The 21,301-nt window shown below is 40.0% G+C and overlaps 1 protein-coding gene across 5 annotated transcripts in view; it reads right to left on the bottom strand.

Moving 5' to 3' along the window:
* Positions 1 to 20,930, bottom strand: part of DLGAP1 (DLG associated protein 1) — a 413,506-nt gene extending 392,576 nt beyond the window's left edge. For 4 of the 5 annotated variants that reach the window (XM_066992807.1, XM_066992808.1, XM_066992810.1 and 1 more), the window contains exon 1: positions 20,695 to 20,930. The gene's annotated coding sequence lies outside the window, so the exon portion shown is untranslated. Of the gene's footprint in view, positions 1 to 19,240; positions 19,444 to 20,694 lie in introns of those variants that run through there. The other variant, XM_066992811.1, reaches the window with a different exon arrangement.
* Positions 20,931 to 21,301: the final 371 nt, after the last annotated feature.

Raw genomic sequence — 21,301 nt, 5'->3', positions numbered from 1 at the left:
CGTATGTACACATACACAAACTTGTGACATAAATTGAAGCTACAAGATTTGCATGTTTTATTTTCTTCATTAAAAACTTCTGATGGTCTAACAAGGAATGAATTTAGAGGGTCACTAAAATCAGCGTTAGATAAAACACACTGAGTTGCCCATTATATGTACATATCAAGTCACATATTGTGCTTATTTTAAAATAATTAGCAATTTGTATATCACTATGTAGCCTGAACCCAGATCTCCTCTCCCAAATGAGTAGCATAACTTTGACTATTTGTCATTCTGACATTTCATCCACTAATTCACCAGATAAACTGAGCTTCTCTTGCTGAGTCTAAGAAGAAAACCCCTTGGTACTGTGCCTCAGGAGCATAAGAAATCAAAACCTTCACACTCAGAGTGAGAGAAAGGAGAGAACTAATGAACTTCTGGCTACCAAGTACAGTGTTCTCCATGCAGTATCCTCTGGCCACCATGGCTTGCAATAGAAACAATATTGTTCTGGTGTGCTTTAATCTAGGTCACAGCTGACAAGAATAATCTACATTACCAAGTCTAAGAAGTTATTAAATGTAAACTACATAATACAAAAGTCATCTCCAACAGTCAAATACTTATACAAGAAACAGTACTATCACATGTGTGACAACATACATTTGTAGAAAAAAATATTTTCTTGGTTAATACTCCAGGGTGTCTATGGGACCGTTCATCTGACCTCTGTACTGAAAAATTATTATTCTTTGTGATTCCGCACTCAGTAGTAAAACCCAAGTCATTATTTTTCTTGAAGCATTCCTGGATAAAGGTCTGCAGAACCAAATACAGGATATAACAACTTCAAATGGCAGAGAAGCTGGGATACATTGAATTTCAGCAAATCTCTGGAATATTTTTATACCAATTTTCCCTCAAGACCTGTCATTATACAGCTACTGTGATGAAAAACTGTAACAAACCATTTTCCTACACTAGTTCCAAATGTGTTTTCACATCTTATCATTTGCTCTAAAAAGGTTCAGAAAATAGGTCATAATTTCCACGTAGTTATTTATATGCAAGAATTTTCACCAAATATTTTTTTGCAGAAGGCCCTCATAACTATACAAGAGACACAGGAGTATTAAATATTCAAATTTTATTTTGATATAAAATGATCAATGTTAACTTATTTATGGCCCTTAACAAGATGCGATTATGAAATAACAATAATTTCAATGCCGCAAAGGAACTACCAGAATGATCACAGAGGTACTTGATTTGGATCTTTTTGAAGCCCATGTTAGCATCTGTCAGATTAAATTAATTTTGCATTAATTGCTGAAGCATAAAATCCATTTATTCTCAGCAAGATTGTAGTTTAATCCTCTATAAATCAGTTCATAACCAAATACTGTTAAAATACGAGCTTATTAATGCAACATTTTTAACATCAAGGAAAACAAAGCTAACTGATTTCTCTCTGTTGCAATGATGAGATATCGCCACACCCACAGATAATAGAAATAGACAAATTAAGAGGTAACCTCTAAGCTCTGTAGAAAAAAGATGCTGTAGTAAGACACTTAAACACATGGCACATTACAATGATGTAATTAGCCAGACACGAACTGGTTCTTTGAAACATCTACTTCAATTGTATCAGGAGTGTCTGGGCTGTACGTCACAGAAGAAAAAAAACACATATCCTCTCCCACACTACAGAAAATAGAAATCCAGGTAAAGCCTAAATGAAAAGGCCTAATTCAATCTTCTCTCTGTGGGACAGCAATACCTCTTGGACTGTCAGCTGAATAGCTAGCTGCTCAGTATCCTCTAAGATGCAGTACTAATATAGCATAAAGATGTGAGCATTTAAAATACAGGTATGTACAAATAATTTCCCGCACACGATATACAACGTTCCAAGCCATATTTCCCTAAGAATGTGGGAAATATTAGTTTACCTCAGACATTAAAATACAAAACTCTTTGGTGTCACCATTATAATAGTTTTTCAATTGTGAATATGACTTGGGGAATATGGTGGTACTGAGAATTAATAACATTTTTATAGTGCAGATGGGAAAGAAAACAGTTTATTATTACCAACAGAATGAACTGCACTCTCTATCAAGAGGCCTCTAAAACATGAGCAACATACATGGCTTTTGTACAGATAATTTTAATGGAAAAATATAAAACAATGAAAATATACATTCAATTTTGGTGAAAACAATCTCTGTATATCATTATTCACCCTCTATATAGAAGCTGAGGTTATATTACATTTGATTTCATTCCATTAAGGAGCAAAGACCTGATCAAATCAAGTGAATGAATGTTTCTATCCAAATTCCCATGGTTAAAGAAAAAGGCAAACTTTAAACTTTCTTTAAAGCCATTTCAAGCAAATTACAAATACATATATAAGGATTAAAATGCTAAAAATTAACCAAATATTACAAAATAAGGTTTAAGCTGGAAAAATTGAGGAAGTCTATCAGGACATGAAGCTACTACTAGCTACAGACTTAAAACAACATTATTTACAAAGAACTACAGTTCTAGTAGGAATTAAAACAAAAAGATAATCCTTCTGCATCAAAAGTTAAAAACTGGAAGCTGGAATATCATCCAATGATTAATGCATTCACCACAGTCAAGTCTGGTATAAATTGCAGAACCTGGAAGCAGTTAAGTTGCTTCTTTACCGTTTGAGGCACTATTACAGCGTCTCCAAACCAATTCCACTAGGAAATGGTAGTATTTAGTAACATTTATTGTGTCTCTCTTCAAGAGGAAATCCATCCACTGAATCTTCTCTTGAATTACAAACACTTCCGTCATAAGGTCTGTTTACTCTTAACAGTACAGGAAGTAACTAGTGTGGTTTTCTTCCAGTATCTTATAGAGTAAACGTTGTACGTATGTTTAAAGTAAAATCTCCTCTGTTGCTGGGAATACTTGTTCAAATATGCAGTTCATCACAGTTGATTTCTTAGGTCATCTTTGTCTTTCTGATTAAGAGTCCTTTTAGAAGCAATTATGTGATCTTTTCCCAGAACGATCTTAATCGCTTTTCTGTTAGGATCTAAATCTCTTGGCTCACTGACGTACAAAGTTCTTGTATAAAAATCCTAATAACTCCTGTTAACAATAACCTGAGGAGTTTTGCCCTTCCTTGCCATGTTCCTCCTTCTGCCATATATGTCAAAGTACTTTCTCAGTAGTATCTGCTGATTCCCATCTCCTGTGCATAGTGAGCACCATCTACCTCTGAGTTAGACTGTGGTGGAGAGCAGCTCCACAGGAGTGGCACTGACTCATGCCATCACACATGATACCCTACCAAGGAGGTCCTGGTAAACCAAACTCTCCTGACAACAGCAAACCCACCTTAAATGGCAGTTGCCCGTAACTCTTCATTCCCAGCTACCTCCACAGACAGCCCAGATCTGAGATCTGGTTTAATCTTTCATCCATATTTGTTCAAATCAGTAAAATGAAGTAACCTAAAAAAATAAAATAAAAAATAAAATAAAAGTGAAAAATGTCTGAGCTGTTCAGACAGTTCTTGAAAGAGAGAACAGCCACTAAGACACTTCTGGGAATAAGGGTTAAAAAAAAGTGATTTGCTTGTTAAATCCATAAAAATATTTTACTGAAAAAAATACCGCTCCCATTTTTAAACATAAAATAGCAGGGTTATTCTGGCTTAAAAACTGTGAAAAATACGAGAAGGTAGCCTTTGAAAATTGCTGTTTCCATCTCACCCAAGAGCAGTATGTTAGAAGCAGCAAAAAAAAATTTCTCAATATGTTAGTTCCCAAGGTCATCCCCCCCCGCCCCACCGAACATGCCTCAGTCTGCAGGTGGGCAACAGCCCTTCTCTTATTGCTTATTGCTGTTCAATAGGACATAATAGCATAAATATTAAATATAAGATATAAAGACACTGTTTATAGCTTTATGGAATAGTGGAAGAGAAAGCAGAAGTACTGTTCAGCACGATGCAAAAAAAAAAAAGAGGGGCGGGGAGAAAGTCTAATGAACACAGAAGGAACATGAGTCAAGACGAGGAGACAAAGTAGTCAGGCTAGGGGAGACAGATGAGACAGGGGCAGAAAGATATGCAGTCATTGAAGTATATTTTATTCCAGAACTTGGAGCGGAGCCCAGAAAACTCAAGTCTTAAAGCCCTCCTCTCCTGTCATCTAGTATTTACAAAGGCTAATTGTAGAACTCTTCTCCCAGATTTGAACTTGGACCACAGGAAGGATAACACAGGCAACTACAGCTACTTGTCCTTTGCTATTACAACAGGTTGTCAGCTTTGCATTATAGTTCTTAACTTCTTTGCATATCTGTATGATACTAATAAACAGAAAAGAAATATTTTGTTTTACTGAAAAGCACAGTACTTAATACTGAAAAAACATTCCAGGATGAAAAGAGATGGGAGAAAAAAATATATTAATTTTAGTGCAGAATGAATTAAACATTCAAATACAGAAATTGATTCTGTACACTCTGTAGCATGCACACACATAGTTGGCATACATCTATTTTCTTTTCCAACCATGGGTAGTTAACACATGGCCCACATAAGCATATATGCCAACATCAGTTAGGTTTCTTTTCTTCAGCTGTGTAAGAAAACTTCATTCTTGTTCCATGACACATGGTTTCAACCATATGTAAAGGCTGCAATAAGATAATTGTCTTTTGAGCTAGTATGAGTAGGAGACAATGCAAGGAAAAGAGAGCAGACAGTCCCTGTCTGCTCTTCCAGTATTCTTCTATGCAACTTGTAGTGTGCAATACTTACAACTTTTTTCTCCTCCCTTTAATATGCCTCCTGTATCAAGGTGTTCACGGTCAAGGGTAAGTTGCAGAATTGCTTTGAAAGGTGAAGACCGTGAGGTTCACAGGCAAGCACTGTAAACTCTCAGGTTGCAAAACTAAGCTAAATGCAACAATCACCCTCAGGGAGATATATCAACTCTAGGATTCTGAGCACTAATTGCGCATATCTCTACAACACCTATTATTTTAGGGAAATGTTTTTAACCTCTAGAAGTCAAAAGATACCAGTTTTCCCAATGTAATTCTATGAAGTTACTGCAGCTCCCAATTTGTATTTATTAACCACTAGTAGATTGGAATTTTTCCCATGAACTATATTTCCTGAATGGTAAAGTTACTCCCTGAAACTGCAATCTAGTGAATGCCAAAGTGTACAACTCTGATGAAACATTAAACAAAGCAAGTGCATTGACCTACAAAGGAGACGCTTAGCCATGTTTAACAGGATTACAGACAAAATTTATTTCTAAAATATTATGGCATGTGCATAAAGCTGACCATTGACGGGTACCAAAGTTGACAAAGGCATAACAACATAAAATTGTGTCTGTGATCTTATTCTGCATGTGGCTGAAACTGACAGCCCATCAGTGAACAATTATCACGTACAACTAATGGAATATTAATAAAATATTCATTACTCTAATTAGAAAAACTTGGCTTGAAAGGCAGTTTGACTTTTCACCTCTGGAACTGTAACTGATGCAGAAACAACCTTGACAGTCTTAACTACTATAAATCCTTAGTGGGAGAAATAGTGTCTCAATCTTTCATCATTTAGCCTATTAACAGCCAGTGTTCACTCTCTGTGGGTAAAATTCCCATCAGCTTAGCTGGTCTCATGCACTACTTCTCTGTTAAGTCCTAAAATTATGTCTAACATGAGCCAAATGTAATATGTAAGCCACGTTCAGGTTTCCTGGGTGGGGATTAACTTTTCCTTTGAAAGAAATCTGGAATATCTGGCTGTAATGTACAAACTCAAACCTGAACTGGGATTTTAGTTATACATGTACATGCGCACACTTTTAAACCTGTGTAACTTTTCCTCCCATTTAAAAGCATCATTTTTGTTCACATACTTGACACCATGACAAGAAAACCATAGCTACTAGCAAAATACAAAGGAGACCAGGTGGCAGTATAAGGTCTGTCTTTCAAACAAGCTGTGTGAAGAAGAAAAGCATTAGTAGCATTTAGGTGGTAATATTTTGAACTGCCAATAACCCAGCAGGTCTACAAAGAAAAGGAGATGTGATCTTTGTACTTATGTATTGACACTATCCAAAGCCTGCTTAAGGCAGTCATTCATATTACATTCACAGTGTGAGCCAATGATTTCCATGAGTATTGAATCAGGGTCCTACAGATTATCCTAGCTATGCTAAACCACGAGACTTTTTTTTGGCAATAGGAAATTATATATGTACACTCTAAAGGCTCCACCAGGCTATGTTACCTGATTTAAAAAAAAAAACACAACAAAAACACTTAATGAAAATGTTGACATTTGGACCCATTTAAATCATAAGGGGTTCTGATAAGATACTACCATACCATCTGAAATCTTACAGTACTCTTCGACCTTACAGGATACTTTGCAAAGTTAATATAAATAAATTAAATTTAAACTGTTGACAAAATATAATGGACAATTAATTATAATTTAGGACTATGACATATTTAATCTCAATTGACTTAACCTATCAGATAATTAAAGAATATAAAGAGTGTTATGGTTTGTTTAGCACTATCTTTGTTGTTTCAAAGTATTTCATTTTCATTAATATTATTAGATGTGGTCTGAAATTGTAGGAAAATTTATTTATCAACTCTGAAATGTGAAATTCGTTTGGAATAGATATCATTTAAAGTTTTAAATATTTATTTTTAATATATATTAATGTAAATAGTTTTATTTTTGTCCTTTGTTATATAGTTTCATCATTAACGTAATAAAATTCATTTGAACTAAGTGTTCATTCATAACTAAGCTAGCAAAGAAATCTCAGATCTCAAATCTTATTTGTACTACTTCAATTTGATGTGATCTTCTGTTGTTCAGAACAATACTTTGTTATTTTTTTTGTTTGTTTGTTTAACACTCACTTCAATACCTTGACAACAGTGTACTGCAAGATAAATAGTGACTTTTTTTCCTTTACAACAAGAGGGTTGTCAATACTTTATTAGTCACTGAGGAGAAAATAAATATATATCTCATTTATTACTATGGCCAATATACAAATGATTTGCTGATTATGATAGTCATTATACAAGATATTTCTTCCAAGCATTCTATTCTTGTTTTACCCAGTCTAAGGCTTTATGCCATATGCATGACACATTAAGGCACTAAAATTTAAATATTTCATTAATTGGCTATCAAAGCTCTCAGAAGTAGTGAATTCAGCTTTTTTTTCTTTTTTTTTTTTCTCCAGTTGTCATATACCTCACTATCCAAGTGATTTAAAAAAAAAAAAAAAGTTGGTGAAAAAAATAGTACCGTGTGAGGCAAAAATTTACAGTTTCTAAGTGCCAGAAGAAAAAAAACAGCAACAAAAAAGGTAATTTTATAACAAACAATTTTTCATTTGGCTGTATGCATTTACATTTATACCTCCTTGAATCTAGCATTAAATCAAATCCATGCCTGTTTTCATCCCACTTACTTCCTTGTAAGTACACCAGTCACAATTCCAGTAGATGCATTTTGCATCTACTGAGATAAATTCTACTGAATATATATTTCTGCTTCCTGTTAATGCTATTGAGTTGACAAACAAAAGGGAACAAGATCTGGTCTACTTTGATAAAATATATAGTTTTGAGTATTCCTTTACAGAGTATTATCTTTGTTTTAATTTCCCATTTATTTATTAAGCACAACTAAATTTATTTAAAAGTAGTTATTAGATAAAGCAAGACTAATTTCATCCTACTTTCAAAAAGTATTTGGCCAAGCAATAAATACAACGAAGTTAATCCTACTGCTTAAAGTATCTCCACATAAACTAAAAAATGCTTATCAAAATAACAGCTAATACTACAATTGTCACACTTAATTTTCCATCACATACTGAAACTTAGCCCTACTGAGAATTCACTGAATTAATTTACTTTAGCCAGTACATTGTAAAGATAATAACGGAATCTATTAGGAAAGAACTACTTGATTAGGTTCCATAAAGTTGTGAGCAACAATCCATGACTAAACCGCAAATTCAAAGAGGGAAGCAAAATTTTTTTTTTCTTTATTTAACTATTTTAAACAGATAAAATGTGCAGTACACATACTGATCAATCCATTTAAACAATTTGTTTGTAAATACTATGGCTAAACTTTGTCTTCCAGAAAACACACAGCAGGCAGCTCACCTTAGAACTCTTTATACTAAAGATGAACAAACTGGAAAGCAATTAAGTATTTAGCTTAGATTTAAGTTTCAGCATCTAACATAGTGAGAGCCCAATTTGGCTCCAGACAATAGCAATGGATGATTTGTCATTGAAATTCAATGACCTGTTCTCTTGCTTGTCAAATTAAGCTTTGGCTGATTGTTTAAAGTATGTGCTCTGAAGAGTTTCTTTATATGTATTTATGAAAAATAAGTAAACACATTTTATTCTGTAAAGTTTCAGGTATCTCAGTATCATATGAAGTATGCATTCAGCTTTGAGTTATAATTTACGACAAATGTAAACCAATTTGCTTGTATCCACTAAAATAGAATGAATCATATCCATGAAACCAAATTGCAGTAATAAATAACTGAGCTCTGCTAGAGGTGGAAAAAGCTTTATCATATTATATTTTGTGGTATAGTCCTATTATTGTCAAATTTTATTTATTTATTTAGCCATACATCATGATATACTAAATAATGTATTGGTTATTTATAATCTGCACAGGACACACAACTACACAGACTAAACTGTTTAAAAATACTATTTCCTTTACCATTGCTAAAGTGCTGTTTAGTAAAATTGAAAATGTGAGAGCAGTTCACTGTGCTGCTGGTATCCAGAAATTCTGGACAGTCACTGACTACATAGAAAAACTGTGCAATAACATACTCACCAAGAAGCAGAGTAGGCAGGTCTACTACATGCACAGAACTAAGTTGAGTGTGTGCTGTGGATCTGATATGGGGTTTGTGGATATCTACTACTTATTTGAGTTATCAGGTCTATAAATTCTTTTTCTCAGGGTAATCCAATGGATATAAAAGGTTCAGATTCAGCCTTGAGGTGAGAATGAGGTGTGCTCTCACTGCCTTTAAGGACTTCCAGAGGAATTTTCAATTCCTCCTCAAGGTCCTCACTGATCCACCAGAAAGAAAAAAAAAACAAAACACCTTAAACTGACTCATGTCTGAACAGCTAGTCTCTGCTTCTCTTCAGCCTTTTCTACAATACACTGAGTTCCAGAAGAGTAGGGAAGACACCAATGTCAAGAATAAGGGAGTTCAAAAAGGAACTCACTTTTATTCTCCCTGTGGTTAAGGAATAAAATCGCTCTCAAAAGATCACAAATAAATTCAAAGCATATGTAAGCCTTTAGAGGTAGTCCACATTTATCAAGCCACCATGAACTGGTAATGGAAGATGAGTACAGCCACAGTTTACTGTTAGAGTAAATCTTAAGGCAAGATATATATCAACAGATATAGCTGAAATAATTTAGATTCTATAATAGCACAAGATTAATGTGTACCCACAACATTGGAATCAACATTCAATTTTGCATTTAATTTTGAATGTAAGACATTAAAAACAAAATCAAAACAAAACCAACTACTCAAAACCAGGACAATGTTTTTCAGCAACTGTTCAAACCAATGTCCAGGTCAGCTGCAGGGACTCTGTACATTGTGGTCCTGTAAGGCAAGAGAAACTAGAAACTAAACCATGTCTGGCGGATCAAATATTTAACTGCTTGTCATGTAGTTAATTAATGTATTATGCCAGTTTTGTATAAAAACAAATTTTAAAAGATATCACAGTTGAACCAAGTGAAAATCCATGGCCAGTTTATTAGTTGCTATCTTTTACCTTGCATAAAATGAAATAAAATACCAGACTTTCCTGTAATAACCTCAGTTTAAAACTCTGCTTCTGGCATCAGGGACCTATCTCACACAGATCACTGGAAGCTGCATACAGAACATTTGCAGGATTTGTTCTAGCTACTGTATTTAACACCAAAATAAACTTTAACACAACAGCATCATACAATAACAGTATTGGACCTTTTAACAAATCAGATTTGCAGTTGTGGGCTTTCTAAGTATTAGTTTGATGTGCCTCTGCTCTTAGAGAGGCTATAAGAAAGAAATTTAAAAAGAGCAAGTGCCAGATCCTGCACCTGGGATGCCGCAATCCTGGCTGCATGTACACACAGGGGGACAAGAGGCTGGACAGCAGCCCCAAAGAAAGGGATCTGGAGGTTCTGGTTGTCAGCAACTTGAATATGAGCCAACAGTGTGCCCTGGCAGCCAAAAGAACCAGTGCTACCCTGGAGTGCATCAGGCACGGCATTGCTAGCCAGTCGAGAGAAGAGATTGTCCTACTCTACTCTGGAGCAGCCTTACCTCAAATGCTGTGTGCACTTTTGGGTGCCACAGTGTAAGAAGAACATAAAACTATTAGAGTGTCCAAAGGAGGGCTACAAAGATGGTGAAAGGTCTGGAGGGCAAGACGTGCATGGAGCAAGTGAAGTCCCTTGCATTGTTCAGCTCAGAGCAGGCTGAGGGGAGGCCTCATGGCAGCCTGCAGATTCCTCACGAGGGGAGCAGAGGGGCAGGTGCTGAGCCCTGCTCTCTGGGGACAGTGACAGCCGAGGGAATGGCAGGGAGCTGGGACAGGGAAGGGTCAGGCTGGGTGTTAGGGAAAGGTTCTTCACTGAGAGAGCGGTCAGGCACTGAGACAGGCTGCCCAGGGCAGTGGTCATGGCACCAAGCCCGCTGGAATTCATGAAGCGTTTGGACAATGCTCTCAGACGTGGTCTGATTTTTGGGTAGTCCTATGTGGAGACAGAAGTCGGGCTCAATGATCCTTGCAAGTTCCTCCCAGCTACAGAAAGGGGAGGTTCACATGGATGTTAGGAGAACATTCCTCACTGAGAGTCACAACACACTGCCAGAATTCAAAAGGTATTTGGATGACACCACCAGACATATAGTCTGATTTTTATGTACTCCCCCATGTATAATCAGGAGATGGACTTGATGATCCTTATGGGTCCTTTCCAACTCAGGATATCCTGTGATTCTATAAATCCTTGAGAAAATGGTCTAATTATTTTTGGTCTTGAAGCAGTTCAGGTAGGGAACTATAGATTACTTGAATAGCAAAAAGCAAGTTTAACTGTTTTTCTGCCAGAAACCTGATTATGGGGCACAGAAGTCCCCAGATTCTTCTCATTGTGCACAAAAGTTTTCCAACAGAAACTGAAGTACCAAGGTGAACCTCTCTTTCTCTCACCATGCTCTGCTGCATGTTGTCATGGAGGCACCAGAAATTTGGAATAAAGAAACACAATGTAAATTCTTCTAGGTCCCCTAGAAATGCTATGATTTTCATTTAATCCCTTAGCAAATATATTTGTCTTAAGAAGGGATCCACAAGCATAACATACAGAAGTGTTGCTACCACATTTCAGCATTTATCCTTATGAAATAAAATCTCTAATACAGCCCTGACCAATTGCTGCTCAACGTTAAAAACTCATACAGCTTTTTACAAGGCAAGCAACTTGTTCCTGCCGTTGATGTGTGAAATGCTAGTCAGTGTAAAGACCACAGGATAAGGTCAAAAATTTTAGTATGCTCTCATATTTTGACTTAATTTGTCAGAAATGTCCTCTGGAAGGTAATTTAACATGAGATTAATTATTTTGCAGCATGTGGCACGGATTTTAGAAGTACTTTACATAATACCTGTTTTGTAAATGACCAAAGTACCAGAATACTGCAGAACTTTGTGTTCTTGTGTTTTCTTTTCATGTACTTCTGATGTCATTAATAACTGTGCAAGTTTTATTCACACAAATCAGTAGTGAGACTGGCATTTATCTATCACTCGTAGATTGAGACAAAAGGTAAGTATTAAGATACGTTTTGAAAAATGTGCAAATTATTCCTTCCCCCTGCTCTCCCTTGCCCCATCTGCCCTGGTCCTAGTTTCTAAGGATATCCCTTCTGCTGAAAATGTGTTCTATACTTGAAAACAGAATGCAATAACTTAACCATATGTATGGAACAGTAAGCATCCTTTTCACTGAGCTCATTATATTATTTGTGATGTACAAGTGGTCTCACAGGCTTCCCAATGTTGGTTTTGCCCCTTGACTGAGTAATTATTAGCATATGACACAGCAAACAAATTATCCTTTTCATGCATAAATACCTTTGTTCATATACAATTCATCTGTACAACTCTGCAAAATACAGCATGAAGACTCCCAGTTGGCAAGTTTATATCATGCATTAACTACAGAGATGCAAAACACCATATATTCTGCAAGTCAGACCACATATCATCATTGCACAGTAAGAAACACCACAGATTTACATGTTTGAAGAAAATATAAAATGGTAATTTGTACATACAAAAAAGTCAACTTGAACTTCTACCCAATGCGAAATAAACTGCTCTTAAAAAACCATGCTACTTCAGTTCTGTAAATGACATTACATGGACATTGTTACAGATCTATAAAGAATATCAACTTTGAAGTTTTTTTATGAACTAATGAAAAAAAATGAAGTGAAAGAGGTAACCATTGTTTTCCTGTAAGTAAGCTTGTAGTCTGAGGAATTAAAAACAGATATTGCTTTCTGAAATAAAAGAGCCAGCTGGTTTGAACACCATTTAGTACCAGTAGCTTAAAAAAAAAAGAGACCTTTTCCAAGAAAGATTGAGATCCAAATATGTAAGAAAAAGGTTTCATCTTTAGTTTGTAATTGCTCTTGAGTCTATTTTATTAAGTAGATATCTAATCCTTGAACACCTATTATAAAATATTTCTTTTTTAAAGAAAAATACTTTTTTTCACTAAAGTGATAGTTATTTCCAAACATTGTAGCTTTTCTTCTCAAGCCTTTCATTTCACAAGGTGATATATATACACAGCATGATTTTCAAAGTACCACTGATCTCGTAATTGTTAGCACTATTTCAGTGTTGTTAATAAGTGACCTATACAATGAACATATCTATTATGAATTCTGTTAGCCAGTACATCTAGGTATGTAGGATCATTTGCCTCGGAAAATCATTAGAATAGTCTCCCTAAGTATTACATGTTGTGGCTGTAAAGTTCTTCCATGAACAGAATTCTTTCATTTTTAGAAGTAATTGTTTTAATATCATGACGCTTGCAATATTTCTACAAAGTTACAATAAATTCAGATGAATCCTCCTAATTCTACCTGTTTCATTCCTTACTGGGGTGAATTTTTCCCATTTATTCTACTTTGCCATCCTCATGCTACTGAAAAGCTACATTTACAAAAAGCTACGATAATATTTACAAAGAAAAGCTACAATAATATTTACAAAATTGTACAAAAATTCAGGATTAAGTACATCTCTGCAAAGAAAAGGTCTGTTAGAAGGAACGCCTAGGTTGAATGTTCTGCTATGGTATTTTCTCGCAGAATGGGATTGTATGATAAAATTACTGAAGTTCAAAGAGCAGTCAAAAAGAAAAAAAATCATGAGGGTAAAACAGATGTAGAGCCGTTGACAACTTGATTGGACTAAACCATGCCTGGGTATTATGGCTGATGAACAGATAGGCAGAAGATACAAAACTGAAGGTAAAAAGGAATCTCCTTTGATATTCTGATGAAACACTTGCACGGATGCAGTTCCAGCACCTCGAAAATGAGGTACTACATTCTCCTACAACCCATTAAGCCAAGTTCACACTGTGTGAATGGTATACTGCAGATACTCTGAAATTCTTTCAACTGTGGGATGGAAAGAGGATGAAAATTCTTGTGTACTGTGGACACCTGTGAGATGCTACACGTCCCTGGAGCGTACTGGTTTTCAATACTTCTACTGGAGAAAGGAACTGTTGCCTTATTATGTATAGAAAGATACTGATGAGACCACTACTAGCATGCAGAAACCTGGATTTCATCCCCACTTCTCTTTACTTTCTTGCTGATGACAGGAAAAAAAAAAAAAACACAACAACAACAAATGCCACAGTAGAACAGTACCAAGAGTAATTCCTAATGCTGACTTTCAGTATGGGATGTACATTGCTAAAATTGAAATTACAATAATGAAGGTAAGTGAGACTAGTAGTCCATAGGAGTGAAACTAAATATGCATCTATAAGCAGAGTTAGCATCACAACTCACACTCAAACTTGCTGGAAAATTTCCACTACCTCTTATTTAAAAATCAACTATTACCATCCTATCACGATGTGCATTGAAAACAGCTATCTTCGGTTTCTATTTATGCCTGGAGCATGAAATTAAGATTCAAGCGCAATTCTTACACGATTTTTTTGTGGGAACCTCACACCATCTATGCCTGCTGCAGAAGAATGGAAAACTCAAGGAATCTTTGACTGGATCCAGCAAAGGCACTACCTCAGCACATCAGGGTATTAAGAAGCTGAAACTTTAAAGCTGTTACAAATCAAACAAGCTATTGCAACCTATGTTCAAAATTAGCCCACAAATCTTAAAAAATAAAACAAAACAAAAACCACCACCTTCTAGATCCAAGACATTGCCCTTAACAGTTGACATCTTTAGCTATGAGTTTTATGAGTTGGCCATACACTTTTGCCATCCAAAACACAGCAATTCAAGATCAAAACCTGGATTCTAGCAACCTAGAACAGTACATTTCCTTCACACAGTTAGAATTCCATTTCTTAAATTCTTAGTTTCTTTGGTATGAGAAATAAGATGATGAAAAATCTCTTCAGCTAGTTACAGGTGATGTTAAAATTTTCAAAGGGAAGAAAGAGAATGTGATGGGGGATAGCTATTAAAGTGTTGCCAGGACAGGTACAGGGCATCATGTGGAAAGGGAATGGAAGTTTCTCATATGCAAGAGTTAAAGGAAAAGCTATACAGGCAGCTCTTATAAAGAGATTTTCATCTACTAGAAGACACTGAAGATATGCATAAGGACAGGTTTACATGGCAAGCCAGATTACAAAAGTACTAGCTTTCATCATCATGGCTCCTGAGCAGATTTGCAAATGACATAGGCAATTCTTTCAGAAAGAGGGATACAGAAAGGTGGAAATACAGTGTATGATTTCAAAGCACTATGAAGTGTTTCTATAGACAGTCTGCCAACGAGACAAGTTAAGAAGGCTAAAGTCAGCATTAGCCTCTGTCTTCCAATTACAGAGTCACAAATGACATACTGCTCAGTGACAAATGATGTCTGCTATCTTATATTAAGATGGTTACTCTAGCAGATGTTTTCAGATTATCCCAAGCTATGTCACAGGGAAAGGTAAAAGAACTGGAAATATGCCCAAAGAGACCTAGTGCACCAGCAGCCTAAGGGAGACTTTCAAAAAGCCATTTGGTATCCTCTCATGAGACCTTAACTAAAGAAACTCACTACAGAAAGAAACAGGAGAATAGAAATATGTTATATTCCTCATTGAAAGTTTTAAATATCTGACTACAGAATCACCAGGAAAACAAAGTGTTCACTTCGGGGGAGGTCCCAGTTGACTCGGGGGAGGTCCCAGTTGACTGGCAGCTAGCCAATGTGACGCCCATCTATAAGAAGGGCCGCAGGGCAGACCCAGGGAACTATAGGCCTGTCAGTTTGACCTCGGTGCCAGGAAAGTTCATGGAGCAGATTATCTTGAGGGTCATCACGCGGCACTTGCAGGGCAAGCAGGCGATCAGGCCCAGTCAGCATGGGTTTATGAAAGGCAGGTCCTGCTTGACGAACCTGATCTCCTTCTATGACCAAGTGACGCGCTTGGTGGATGAGGGAAAGGCTGTGGATGTGGTTTACCTTGACCTCAGTAAGGCTTTTGACACAGTTCCCCACAACATTCTCCTCAAGAAACTGGCTGCTCGGGGCTTGGACTAGCGTACGCTTCGCTGGGTTAGAAACTGGCTGGATAGCTGGGCCCAGAGAGTTGTGGTGAATGGAGTCAAATCTGGTTGGAGGCTGGTCACTAGTGGTGTCCCCCAGGGCTCGGTACTGGGGCCGGTCCTCTTTAATATCTTTATCGATGATCTGGATGAGGGGTCGAGTGCACCCTCAGTAAGTTTGCAGATGACACCAAGCTAAGTGCGTGTGTCGATCTGCTCGAGGGCAGGAAGGCTCTGCAGGAGGATCTGGATAGGCTGGAGCAATGGGCTGAGGTCAACTGTATGAAGTTCAACAAGGCCAAGTGCCGGGTCCTGCACCTGGGGCACAACAACCCCAAGCAGAGCTACAGGCTGGGAGATGAGTGGCTGGAAAGCTGCCTGGCTGAGAAGGACCTGGGAGTATTGGTTGATAGTCAGCTGAATATGAGCCAGCAGTGTGCTCAGGTGGCCAAGAAGGCCAACAGCATCCTGGCCTGTATAAGAAGCAGTGTGGCCAGCAGGTCTAGGGAAGTGATTGTGCCCCTGTACTCGGCTCTGGTGAGGCCGCACCTTGAGTACTGTGTTCAGTTTTGGGCCCCTCGCTACAGGAAGGACATGGATGTGCTCGAGCGAGTCCAGAGAAGGGCGACCAAGCTGGTGAGGGGTCTGGAGAACAAGTCTTACGAGGAGCAGCTGAGGGAGCTGGGCTTGTTCAGCCTGGAGAAGAGGAGGCTCAGGGGCGACCTCATCGCTCTCTACAGTTACCTTAAAGGAGGCTGTAAAGAGGTGGGGGTTGGTCTGTTCTCCCACGTGCCTGGTGACAGGACGAGGGGGAATGGGCGAAAGTTGCAACAGGGGAGTTTTAGGTTGGATGTTAGGAAGTACTTCTTTACCGAAAGGGTTATTAAGCATTGGAACGGGCTGCCCAGGGAGGTGGTGGAGTCACCATCCCTGGAGGTCTTTAAAAGACGTTTAGATGTAGAGCTTAGCGATATGGTTTAGTGGAGTACTTAGTGTTAGGTCGAAGGTTAGACTCGATGATCTTGAGGTCTCTTCCAACCTAGAAATCTGTGATACTTCATCTTAGCTTGGACTGAGACACAGCCTGTGCAGACTGTTCTTCAAGGAAAGAACATAGGGAAAAAAAATAAAACCAAACCAAATAACAAAAACCATCCCACCCACAAAAAGAAAAAATTACTCCAGAAAGCAGTGATCTTTATCATTGATCTGTGATGATGGAGTAAGGACAAAATCAGATCTTTTTATCATGAATGTCTCCACACAGTAATCCTGGTACTGACTCACAAAATAAAGTTAATCCCTGGTGGGAAAGATACAGACAGGTTTTTTTGGTACAAAACCTCTGCAACACCAAGGGGAAACTCTGTCCAAAAAAGAACACAGACAGACAAAAGAGAGGGACAGAGAGAAAGGAAATGATGACCCTTCCTTCTGAAACGGACTTGGAAGTAAGGTTCTGTCAGATCTTACACACAGAGCCAAAACAGGTCTTCAAGTCAAAAGCATGATAGTGAAAACAACTTATTTCTTTAAATCCCATACTCAATTTGTATAGGTACAGGAACCCTGAAATATGAAGCAAATATGAAGCAAGTGAAGGTGTGTGTGTGTGTGGGGGGGGAAAGATGTTGTAGAGGCAGGGACTGTGCTCATCCACTGTAGCATGGCTCTCAAGAGCTGCACTCTGGAAGGGTGAGGCAACAGGAAAAGCACACACCAGCAGACAATGTAACTACAAAAAGGAAGGTGCCAATGAATGCTGCTACAAGTTAAGGAATGGGTAGGTGTCTGGTCTTGACCTATGGTGAGGGAGAAAAATCTCTCTCGTTACCATGGAGATCCCCTTTTCAGGTTTCTTTGGATGAGCTTCATGCACGAGTGCAAAATTTGGAATAAGAGGAGAACAAGTATTAATTATGTGCCCCTGACAAAAATAGCCTTCTTAAATCTTGAGAGATAATACAACAGAGGCTGTAAAAATTAAGTTTAGTTACAGAGATTAAGGGTTGAATAAACTATTTCATGTTCCAGTGCCTTGAGCTGCTGCTTCTTAAAATGGCAATGCCCATCTGAGAGTGTTGCATCTGTCTACTACAACTTGGGTGAAAGCCTGAGTTACTGGATGGTATGAGCCAGGAGTGAAAAATGAAGCAAGAGGAAAAAAAATATAAATAACGTGTGGAGTCTCCTTACTACTGCTTCTTGGTATGGGATCGACTCTATTTATTATACTAGGTCATTAATTATTCATACAGTTCTTTTTGTATTTCCACATGGCAACATCACTGGCTAGTGCTACACTGAGATGCACCACCTTTACAGGAAGGACAACGTTGCAATATCTAACACAGATTACATTGATATACTTGCAAGTGTTAATCTCATAAGAAATAGACCAGAACGAGCCCCAAATTAAACATATATGGTCAACATGGGCCACTCTGGTGAGAAAAAGAAAGACAACTTAAATTCAGGCAGATATATATGAAAGAACACTATTTTATCATTTATTTTGAAAATACTTGATTACTTCCCTAATTAACAGCACATTTCACACCCATATGTTTCCATTAGCTTTAACTATCTACTTTCAATAGCTCTGAAATGCACAATATCAGACAGGCCAGTAAGCTATACAGAAGAAAATAAAGAACTATGTTGTTGCCATTAAAAAAACTGACTCTTCCTATAATTATTAACAATGAATTTATCTCAGAATACCGTTTGGAGTTTTGGACCCATTGGAATCCTTTGTATCGGTATACAGTGTCCAAACGCACCTCTTTTAAGTGAGGGGATATACCTGAAGTGCACACAATGGACCCACACACCACTGCAAGTTAGTGTTGCCTTTTTAAAGGTGTATTAACATTGAAATACACTCCAACATAACCAGCTAAGCACACACCATGCCTACAAGCACACCTACCTTTTATTTATAAGTATGCTAAAAGCTTACACATTTTTAAGCTAGCTTCACATGTTGTCAGCGACATTTCTCACCATTTTTGCTTCTATTACTATTTTTTTCTTCTTTCTGTCTTTAACATTACATTTACACATCTCTGACAGGTGTAGAAAACAACGTGAATGAAACGGGACTACCCGAAATCAATCATGCGTAAAACCGAAGTACTTCCCTTTAAACACTAATTACTCCATACGTTTTTTCCGAGATCAAATAAAAGCGTCAGCCTGGTTTAGAAAAGAGCACGCTACAGCAGCAGCCTTGCTGGCATCCTGAGCCGGGTTTAATGACAACAAAAAGACATAATTATATAACAGACCTTGCTAAACGCCCAATTTCCGCGGCGGAGCGGAGGGGATCGGGGCGGTGTGCGTGTATCCCAGTGAGTGTCCCTGTCCCCCCCCCACCTGCACGTCTCAGCGCGCTGGAGGCGATGCGCACCGGTGCGGCGGGGGGCCCGCAGCTCCCGCGGGAGCGCTTTAAACCCCCTCCCCCGGGAGGCTGCCGATGCAGTCACCGCCTCTCTTGGCTGCTAAACGCCCACACCTGCGCCTCTCCGGCCTCCCCAGGTTCCCGCCTCGGCACCTTTCCGTTATCCCGGCCTCCCCGGGCCGGGAAGAGGGGCTGCTCTCAAAGCACCCACTGGGAGCTTCAGGAGCCTCCGCTGAGGGATGGGCAGCAGCTGGGGAGGGCCGCGGTGAGCCCGACAGCTCGGAGGCAGCCGAGCTCCGCTTCCCGAGCACCCCGGCAGCGCGGGCTCCTTCACGCCGCCTGCATCTCTTCCCTTCTCTTCCTTTCCCTTCTCTTCCCATCCTTCCCGGCCTGGGGTGTCCCCAGGGAATGGAAGTCCGGCTTGTCACCCACTACGGCCCGGCCGGGCAGCTGCTGCTCGGCTCCGGGCGAGCCCCGCGGTTCTCTCGCCGGGGATGCACCGCGCAGCACCGCCTCTAGGCTTTGCTAGGAGGGAGGAAAAAAAAATAGGGCAAAAATTCACCGTGCTTCTCTTTTCCAGCCGAGGAGGGACACGGGACAAACTCGGACGGAACAACAGGCGATAACTAGTTGTGGAGCCCGCCCGGTGCCCGGGGGGCGGTGGGGTAAAGAGCACCCACCCCGGGGAGCGGGGGCTGCCCCTGTCCCTGCCCCCGCCTCGCTCGCTTGCTCCCCAGGGAAGGGGGCGCCCCCCGCGGCAGGGGAAGGAGGACTGCCCTCCTCGGCGCTATCCCTGGTGGCTGCCAAAATACCCGCGGAGAAGTGGGGGCGGGATAAAAGCCCCGCAACGCGAGGCCAGCTAGAAATTACTCAGTTGAATGATGCAGCAAAGCGGGGGGGGTGGGGGGGGGGGTGTCGATGTGAGGCTGGTCCTCCCGTTGCCACTCTCCAGCCCTGATTAATAATGCACGGGTTCCCTGCCGAAGCGAAAAGACCTCTCTCTTCCGCGCACACGGCAATTAATAGCAACCTTCATCCCGCGAAACCTTCGCTAAGCACTCCCACACGCTCCCAGTCTGAGGTGGCAGCTGCTAGGAGCACAATAGCGGCAACCTCTGCCTCACAGACCGGGGGGGCTGGGGAAGCGACACCTCTCGCAGCCGGCCCGATCCCCCAAGAAGAGAGTCCCGGGGAGCCGCGGGGAGCGGCGGCAGCGGCAGCCGCCGGCGCGGCAGGAGGGCAGGCTGCCTGCCTGGCGAGCGGAGGGCGTACCGCGCCGCACGCTGCCAAAACACGATCACCCGTCGGTATAGTCAGCAAACAGCACACACAAGCATTTACCTTTTTATGCCCGCCGTCCGTCAGTCAAGCATTTGAGGGAAAGGAGGAGAAAGGAAAGGAAAGGAGGAGAAGAAAGAGAGAGAGAGAGAGACAGGCGGCTGCTAATCCCCGTGTAGAAAGACTTCCAGCAGCAGCAGCAGCAGCGTGTGTGTGTGTGCGTGTGCGTGCGTGCCCGGAGTGGAAGCACAGCCCTCCTGGCGATGCACCGGCTCTTGCACCGGAGTACTGTCATGTGCGTGTCTCGGTGTGTGTACCCATGGAGAAAAAAAAAAAAAAAAAAAAAAAGAGAGACGGGGGGAGACGAGTCAGCCACACACCCGGCTGTGCACGGCTCGGGGGGGAAGAGGAGGAGGAGCCCAGCGCTCCCCAGCCCAACCACCGGAGGAGCCGCTCGCTACTACCGGCGGCCGGGCACCGCAAGCTGCCCCACGGCTCCGCAGCCCCGGCCCCTCTTGCCCGCCTTCCCCTCCCGTTGCCAAGGACGCGCCTTCAGAAAAGACTCCTCCGGGGCCTTTGTCCCCGGGGCTTCTGCTGCACCCCGGGCAGACCGAGCCAAGGGGGATCAGCTGAAGAAGAAAAAAAAAAATTAAAAAAAATCCACGTTTCT

Source organism: Anser cygnoides, chromosome 2 (genome assembly GCF_040182565.1).
Source record: "Anser cygnoides isolate HZ-2024a breed goose chromosome 2, Taihu_goose_T2T_genome, whole genome shotgun sequence".
Lineage (NCBI taxonomy): Eukaryota > Metazoa > Chordata > Aves > Anseriformes > Anatidae > Anser > Anser cygnoides.
The sequence above is the reverse complement of the archived record's forward strand: the minus strand, read 5'-3'. Positions and strand labels throughout refer to the sequence as shown.